The sequence below is a fragment of the Nestor notabilis genome, unplaced genomic scaffold (assembly GCF_000696875.1).
Source record: "Nestor notabilis isolate BGI_N333 unplaced genomic scaffold, ASM69687v1 scaffold8596, whole genome shotgun sequence".
Classification (NCBI taxonomy): Eukaryota; Metazoa; Chordata; class Aves; order Psittaciformes; family Psittacidae; genus Nestor; species Nestor notabilis.
The window spans coordinates 60,390-69,715 of record NW_009934263.1 but is presented as its reverse complement, the minus strand read 5'-3'; the positions used below and the strand labels follow the sequence as shown (position 1 = coordinate 69,715).

The 9,326-nt window shown below is 44.6% G+C and overlaps 1 protein-coding gene across 1 annotated transcript in view; it reads left to right on the top strand.

The window, feature by feature from the left end:
• SNTB1 (syntrophin, beta 1 (dystrophin-associated protein A1, 59kDa, basic component 1)) overlaps positions 1-9,326 on the top strand; it is a gene marked incomplete at its 5' end in the record, with an annotated part of 52,931 nt that overhangs the window by 15,804 nt on the left and 27,801 nt on the right.

Below are 9,326 nucleotides of genomic sequence, written 5' to 3'. Positions count from 1 at the left end.
CTTTCCCTCTTTTTCTTTGTTTCTGAATTCAGCCTTGTCTGGAAGTGGAGAGGTAAATGAGGTTCTGGGTTTTGATTTAGCTTTCCATGAAGACCTTTCTTTTCTTAATGTGCCAATTTTAATTTTTGTGGTTTAAAAGAAAAAAAAATTAAAATATATCCCAAAGTCTTTTCTTCTATATGCCAGTCAGCAAAGGCTTTCCTGAGGGATTGAAAGTCTCATGATCTTTCAAGTTCAGGCATGGGACATAAGTCACAAAGCCTGACACCAGCCTTGAGCTCTCCTGCTGTTACGTCTCCTGTTCACGTACATGAGTTGTCACCTTCCTGCTCCCCACCTGGGAAGTAACCAGTTACCTGGCCCACAGTCCACCCCTCCACTGTGCCTGGCCACAGGACTGGGCATGGTCTGGAGCACGAGGTAGTGTCTCCGCTGTGCCTGGGAGCTTGTTCTTTAATTGTAACCCTGTATTTGAGCTGAGCTTTGTAGAAGGCCAAGCTTGCAATTGCAACTCTTGAACCATGTCTTGCACAATTTGAGTCTCAAAGTGTTTTATGTCACAGGGGAAACCTTGTGTTCAGTTCAGGAGTAGTTTGGGATCTACTGACCTAGTGAAAGCTGACCCATGAGTGCACAGGGATGATAATAGTTTGAGATGACCTGGTTTTAAATCAGTGGTCTCAGAATTTGTTTTAGGCACTGTACCAACTAGTAAGAGTGGATTTGCTATGGTAACAGTGTCAAGATTGTGCCTAGAAATACCTCCCATCCACATAGTGCCTGGGTGACCATTCAGAGCATCTTTGCCTCTCCAGCTGCGGTCTCAACCTCTGCATCCAGCACAGATGTGGAAAGCTGTGATTGCCCTGAACAAAACACTGTACGTTTTAGCTCTATCTGGGATTTTGTAGGTGAAAATATGGGAGCCATAGGTGCCGGTGCTGTATTTCTATCTATGCCCCTTTTAGAAGGCACACCATTAATTTTTAGCAAAACATAGGTTAACCCACACCACCTGTAGCAAGGCAAAGATTGCAAAACCTTTCAGGAAGACTTTATATGCTTTCATGTCCCTCCCTCCAAGCTTGCAAAGTGAGGAGGACAGCACAACTCTGGCTTAGTGCCATAGAAAATGTAAAAATTTGGGGGAATAATTTGGGATTAAAACACCAAAGCATTGGTAAGTAAATATTAACAATATTAAACTGTGGAGTCATGCATGGGATCTTTAATCTTGTTTTCCCTTTTGTATCTGTTTCTATAAACTCATAAAAAGATCAATATAAGAGGGTTTTCCTGTTCAAAATCCTCTCCTCTGAAAGGGTAACTGCTCTGTAGCAGATCTACAGACCTCATATGTAAAATACTTACAGGTCATTTTAAGCAGACACATGGCACACTTCTGCTTTATGGATTTCCTCTCCTTACAGTTAATCCACAACATCCCGTTCACACATTTTCTTTCTCCTTTTTTTGCCTTATGGACTGAGATCTTATTTCATGTTACTCATTATGGACTGGTTCAAGGTTTAGTGGTGAAACTTGTGTTGCCTTTAATAGAGCCAGGCTGCAGCTCTATGCATGTTCCAGTATATTTACAGTGGCTGTCATCAAGAATTAGCCTTGAGAGATTTGCAGTGACATTGTTTCCCAAAAGCCAACATGTTTTTTTACTGAACTAACCATCCAGAGCTGTGCAATAATAATGAGTGAGGTCAAAAGTTCCCAACTTCCTCTCATGCTGGAGGCCTGTTGAAAAGTAGAGAAAATCACTACATACGTTAAAAAGCGATGCAAAATTGCTTTTCCTTTGTTACTCAACTGTGGTTTGTAAAGCCTGTGTTAAAGAAATATAAACTGCAGTTTGGGAGAAGAAGATATATATATTGTATATATGCAAAGTGTGTATTTTTGCACTGTCTTTCAGAGGTGGTGTTCAAGGCAGCTAGGTGAGGTGCTGACCACAGGGTAGTTCCTAGATGCTTCTTTTGCAAAACCTGGGTTTGCCAGTGGGGAGAGATTAAATTTTGCAGTAATTTTTGGAAGCACACAAGGAATACCTGTGTGCTTCCATATAAACCCAGTGGTGGGTTCACCCTGGCTGGACACTAGGTGCCCACCAGAGCCAGTCCATCACTTCCCCTTTGCAGCTGGACAGGGGAGAGAAAATACCACGAAGGGCTCACAGGTCAAGATAAGAGCAGGGGGAGATCACTCAGCAATTACTGTCATGGGCAAAGCAGAATAAACTTGGGGAAATCAGTTTAACTTATTACCAATCAGGGTAGGGTAATGAGAAATAAACCCAAATCTTAAACACCTTCCTGCTACCCCGACTTCCTCCTGGGCTTAACTTCACTCCTAATTTTCTCTACCTCCTCACCCCCAGCAGTGCAGGGGGACGGGGAATGGGGGTTGTGGTCAGTTAATCACACATCATCTCTACTGCTACTTACTCCTCAGGGGAGGACTCCTCACACTCTTCCCCTGCTCTAGTGTTGGGTTCCTCCCACAGGAGACAGTCCTCCATGGACTTCTCCAACGTGGGTCCTTCCCACAGGCTGTAGTATTCCATGATCTGCTTCATGAAGCCTGAGTCCCTTCCACGGAGTGCATCCTTCAGGACCAGGCTGCTCCAGTGTGGGCTTCCCATAGGGTCACAGCCTCCTTTGGGTATCCCCCTGCTCTGACATGGGGTCCTTCCTGGGCTGCAGGTGGATATCTGCTCTCCATGGACCTCCATGGGCTGCAGGGGCACAGCCTGCCTCATAGAATCATAGAATAATTAGGGTTGGAAAGGACCTTAAGATCATCTAGTTCCAACCCCCATCATCATGGTCTGCACCACAGGCTGCAGTGGAATCTCTGCTCCAGCACCTGGAGCACCTCCTCCCTTCCTTCTGCACTAACCTTGGTGTCTGCAGAGCTGTTCCTCTGTCATTCTAAACTCCGTTTTGAAAAGCATCTTAGACTGGAAGTTTTAAGACAGCTTTTATGGCATCACATTATGTTACTTACATAGCACATCCTTACAGTGAGTTCTCAGCAAAATAGAACGATGCTAAGTGAGATGGATTCCTCGGCTTGTTTAGGGAATGCAAAATGTAATCCCATAGAAATTTCACTGTAATTTTCTGTGATTACTCGCTGCTTTCATTAAGTTATTTCCTGGTTTGACATTTTTTATATGTCTCTGCTCTAAACTTAGCTCTAAACTTCAACCTTTATGTTACTACAAAAATAGATTCATTAGCAAAGCCTCCCTCAGGTGCGTAACATTAAAATAAATAGTAGGTTATCTAAGGTACTAAGCAAATGCATGCTGACAGGCTTCTTACCCCTTCACCGAAGTTCTCTGTGAAGACAGCCCTAAATTTGTCATCTTCAGCATGAAACATTCATCTCACAGGTCCACCATCAGGTCCCTGGCTGTGCCATGGGGTGGGGAGGGAGGATCCATTTGCAGGTAAAGCAAAGAGCTCTGCATCACTTTAAGAAAGCAAACACTTACTGTGGCATTCTTGTAGGTAAGGAGAAAAACAGCCAGAAGCAATCATTAAAGATGCCATATTCCCTCTTTTATTAAGGCACTAGCCTTGTCCTGACCTTGACTTTATGGGAAGGGTTTCTGAAGCTCGTCAAAGATTAGGGAAATGTATTAGTCACCAACATCCTAAAATTTTTCTGTAACAAAGAGGAATGTCAAGTACTGATTTGTAGTAAAATGTGTGCTCTCCTCATCCCGTTTTCTTTCTTGTGTTTGTCTTTTCACTTCAGCAAGACCTGTGGGATTAACAAGCATGCTAAGCTGGAAGGGACAGCTACATGTGGGTTTTAATTTTTCCAGGTCTTTCGTTTTTTTAATGCTCCCTGTAAAGATACTTTTAGTGACAAAATACAAAAAAAGAAGTTAGCAATGTCATCCTGATTGAGGAGCTTTTCCATGTGTGTGCTCATTGTCACTCTTCTTTCCAGGAATGCTACCAATCCTTGCAGAAATGTCTTTTCCACCTCTCTATGTTTCCCACTTTTTAATAGTTCTGCACATCCCATGACTTATAGAAGAGCTGAAACAGGCATCACTGCTTTCCTCTCACACTTACCCACCTATCATTGAGTTCCTTTGTGAGGAGCATGTCTTGCTCTTGCACTGGAGAGCTGAAACACTGAGGAAACGGTAGTTTATCACTCGTAATGTCTGCTCAAGTAGGCTGAGATATTGTTAGCAAAAGCTTTATCTGCATTTTTTTGCTGCTTTAATGCAAACTCAAAAAGGTATTTTGGCTAAAGTGGTTTTGCAGAGGTAGCTTTTGCCAGTTCATCAGTTAGCCACACAGGTAAAAGCATGACTGGTTTCAGGGGAACATGAAGCTATAGCCGGATGCCAGGCTTGTAGCTGGGTCAGTTAAAAGAAACAATAAAACCCCGAGCTTTGTGTCTCTCCCTGTCCTCGCTGTGCCAGTGACACTTCAAATGTAGGCTTGGAGGAGAGAAAAAGCACTTTGGCAGCCAGAGACTGTTCTCCTTTCTGGATGTCAAATATGTTACAGGCAGTAAGTACAGGCTTCTTAAAAGGATCTCAAAGCTCCTTTGAGAAACTTAAAAATAGGAGTTGCTGCAAGTTGTCTTTTGTAATGTTAATATCTGAAGCTGCAGGAAAAAAATCTTCTCTCACCAGAGCTCAACCCCAGCGCCTGTTTCCTGTTCGCGTTACTCTGCCTGCGCAGGGCAAGCGTGTTGCTGCTCCCACGTATCTGGTCTGGGGATCAGAGAGGAGACAGCACTTGATACGGGATGGGAAGTAATCAAAGCAGCACAGTGAATCGGAGTTGTTCTGATGCTCCTGACACCGTCTCTGAAATGAAAAGTGTGTTAATACACAGCAAGCTGTTCAGTCTCCTCAAACCTTACACAACCATATCATGGTGTTAGAGCTGAAGTGTGAGCATGTCACAGCAGAGTGATCTTCGGTATCAAGCCGTTACTGCAGTATTATATTTCTCTTCCTGCTCTTGCTCTAGTTCAGAGGAGTTAGTGATAACAGCAAGATTGTGAGCCGTGCAGGCTGTCCAAACAAGATGTAGGCAAATAACATGACAGTGTATTTGAGGGTTTTTTTTTCCCCAGTATGAAACGAAAACATTTCTGTTTTACCATTTCCTTTGTAAGTATGTTCACTGGTTAACAAAACAAATAATAGACAGCAACAGACATGGGTTGTTATTCTCATCACAGACAAATGAGTTCTCAAAGAACCAAAGAGAAGCTTGAGTTTTAAAATTTTATGTAATTTCCAAATTGTAAAAGCGAGCTTAAAATGTCTTTGCACATGAAAACCACGAACCCATCACGTAGTTAAAACATTCTGCCTTTATTTGACATTGTGAATATCTGATTTTAAGCACCTTCCTGTGAAGCACAGCAGCTGCTAGGCAGCATTTTAAAAACCCTGGCACAGTTGTGTTCATGGTTGGGGGTGTTGGCACCCCCCTTAGCTCTCCCAGCTCTTCATTGCAGTGGTGGCAGTGCTTGTCTGACCCTGAGCCAGATCAGATAGTTACGCTGGTAGAAAACTCATTACTTTTGGTGGGGTAGCATTAGTTTCTGCAGGTTTAATGAGAAATGCAAGTCTTAGTACAAGAGAAGTAGTGAGAGCCTGTGGCAAGGGGAAAGGCATCGGGAAATTTCCATGCCTGGCAGGATCATGGAGCAGATTCTCCTGGAAACCATGCTAAGGCACATGAAAAGCAACAAGGTAGTTGGTGACAGCCAGCATGGCTTCACTAAGGGCAAATCTTGTCTGACCAATTTGGTGGCCTTCTATGATGGGGCTACAGAACCAATAGATACGGGCAGACAAGTTGACGTCATATACCTGGACTTGTGCAAAGCGTTTGACACTGTCCTGCATGACATCCTTGTCTCTAAACTGGAAAGACATCAATTTGATGGATGGACCACTCAGTGGATAAAGAACTGGCTGGATGAGTGCATGCAGAGAGCTCAGCATCCAACTGGAGACCAGTAACGAGCGCTGTCCCTCTTGTTGGTGTTGGGATGATCCTGTTCAATATCTTTGTTGGCGACATGGACAGTGGGATTGATGCACCCTCAGCAAGTTTGCCGACGACACCAAGCTGTGTGGCTCGGTTGATACGCTGGAGGGAAGGGATGGGATCCAGAGGGACCTGGACACGCTTGTGAGGTGGGCCGATGCCAACCTCATGAAGTTTAACCAAGCCAAGCGCAAGGTCCTACACCTGGGTCGCAGGCACAGCTACAGGCTGGGCAGAGAAGAGATTCAAAGCAGCCCTGCGGAGAAGGACTTGGGGGTGGTGGTTGATGAGAAGCTTGAGATGAGCAGGTATCAGTGTGCACTTGCAGCCCAGAAACCAACTGTATCCTGGGCTGCATCAAAAGAAGCATGACCAGCAGGTCAAAGAAGGTGATCCTGCCCCTCTGCTCTGCTCTCGTGAGACCTCACTTGGAGTATTGTGTCCAGTTCTGGTGTCCTCAACATAAAAAGGACATGGAGCTGTTGGAGCAAGTCCAGAGGAGGGCCACAAGGATGATAAGAGGGCTGGAGCACCTCCCGTATGAAGACAGGATGAGAAAGTTGGGGCTGTTCAGCCTGGAGAAGAGAAGCTGCGTGGAGACCTCAGAGCAGCCTTCCAATATCTGAAGGGGGCCTACAAGGACAATGGAGAGGGACTTGTCATCAGGGACTGTAGCAACAGGACAAGGGGTAACAGGTTCAAACTTAAACGGGAACTTTAGGTTAGATAAAAGGAAGAAGTTCTTCACAGTGAGGGTGGTGAGGCACTGGAACAGGCTGCCCAAAGAAGTGGTAAATGCTCCATCCCTGGCAGGGGGGGTTGGAACTAGATAAGGTCCTTTCCAACTCAAACCATTCTATGATTCTGTGGAAAAGGGCTGCCTCATTAGATAATGTGTAACTCTTACTGTGGGCTGGCTGCCTCATCAGCCTGCACAATCTGAAGCAGCATCATGTTCAGGAGTAAAAACTGGGTTGTATTAATCCCCAGGTCTTTCATCTAGCCCTGGAAAATACCTGTGCATGTTTATGCTGAAACTGCAGCAAGCTTTGGATTGTACTGCATCTTAACCCCTAGTGGAAATCAGGGTGTGTTTTAACCAGATAAGTAAATTGGTAGAAACATGGCATTTGCTAAGTAAACTACTACTCAAATGCCTAGTTTCTTTGCAAGGAATTTACATTCATGTAGTGTGGTCTTTTTTGCAATTTCTAGTCTCTGCAGGGCTTTTTTGTTCTTTTCTTTCAGTCTGTTTTCTTTGCTAATTATCTAGGTATGTTTGGAAATACTACCCATCTGTAATGCCAGGAAGAAGAGCAAAGCAATTTGGTCCTGGCCTCCTGTTTTGAGTGGTTAAAGATACAATTTCTCATATCGACAATACACGGCTGGTCATAATCTTAAAATTGATCTGACCTTCTGGAGATTACACATACCTCAAATTGGAAAATCTTCTGTGTGTCCTAAATTAGAAATTGTGCTTTTTAAATCCCAGCTAATTACTCGCTGTGGAGCACTTACACCCGAATGAAGAGTCCTGCTTTTGCCCCGTGTCACTTAACCTTGCAGCTTATTAATTCCAGAACTTATTTGTTTGCTTTGTAAAACACCACAACAGAGCGCTTAATTACATTAACAGTCTTCATTATCTGGGATAACAATCAGCCTGTTCTTAGGAAAGACGTAAACCTGAAATAGCATGAAGAGTAATTTCCTCTCCCAGCTTCAGCGAGGTTCCTTCACAGGCCACTTTTATCAGCAGTAACATCGTTCTCTTCTTGCTGTAGGTGCCTTCAGTAAATGGGTATATTAATGAAGACTCAGGCTGAAAACAGCCATTTCATTCACCATACTCTTTTGAATGCCAGTCTTTATCCGTAACACACGTGCTATTTCAGCCCATGCCACCAAGAGCAGAGCAAATGATAAATCAGTCAGGCAGAAGTGTTCGCTGCAAGGGGATTGGAAAGAAGAATAAGTGTATATAAACCGTGAAAAATTATAGCAGTGTGATGGTAAATTCACAAAGCACCTGAGCTCGAAAGTCTGTATTTCCGCAGTATAGTTTGGTTGTTGTAGTGAAGGGAAACCCCTCTATAAGGTAATTACAGAGCACAGGTAGTGAGAGAGCACTGCTGGGCCTGTGGTAGCCTTCAGGTGTGAAATTATTCTTGCAGAACTTGAGCTGAAGTGTAAACCAGGGCCCTGCATGTCCCCTCACCCTTCCCATGAGGGCTGTCTTAGTTCTGGCTAGATCCCAGCAGAGGTAATCACATCGTGCCCGCTCTCCCTCTGCCTCAGTTTTGATCTAACCATCCTTAAAACTGGTAACTTTTGCCATAAAATACGGCGTATTGCTATTGCTGCTCCTATGAACCCCAGGAACAACGAGAAAGTTCCTTGTTAATGGCACCCCACCATGGAGTTTTATTTAACTTCTTCCTTCCTGCATTGGGAGGAATTGTGAGCCTGGAGGCATGATTCCTGCTCTGGCAGCATGGGGGGACACAGCCATGTGGTGGCCATTGGCTCTGCTGCGAGAGAGACCTCTGCAGATGTCCCTCCGATAGACCTGGGGCAGGATTTGAGAGGGGAAATGATGGGCTGTAGCTTGGAAGTTGGAGAGGATGCTGAAAGGAAACGGGGAGGTTCACTCTCAACCTGGGTGTGGGAGCTGTTTCTCTCAGTTCCTCCACCACGGTGCGGTGGTGGTGGCTGTGGGAGCACATCCTGGTGTGGTCCTGAGTGCCAGCCACTTTGAACAGAATGGCATGGATGCTTAACTTCTTCTTCTACATAACCAAACTGAAACTGCTGCTTGGCAGGGCTGGGCTGGACAAGGAACTTTCTAGAGTTTGGTAGATGAGGGATTTTCTTCCCAGATCTTGCTGATTTTTCAGGATTTTGGGCTTCTACATCTTTTGCCTTGACAGCTGCAGTTGGATCTGTCCAAAGGGTCCATCTCCCCTTGCATATATACCAGGTCATTTCACCTTTTGCGGCTTCACAGGTTTGAAAGCCCGCGTTTGAACATAGTTGCAGTCAAGTTCAGTTGGAACTAAACCAGGAAAGACACAAGTATGATGTGAAGGAAGGCTTTGATTCCCTTCCTTCAGAAGCAAGTGAAAGGCCTCCTTTTTTCTCCCAGCCTCTGACAGTAAATGTTACAAGAAAGACAGTGAAGGAATTGGAGGCAGTGATGCTCCTTGGTTTTCAAACGTGGTTTAAATGCATCATGAGCCTGTCCTTATAGAACACATGTTGCATAAG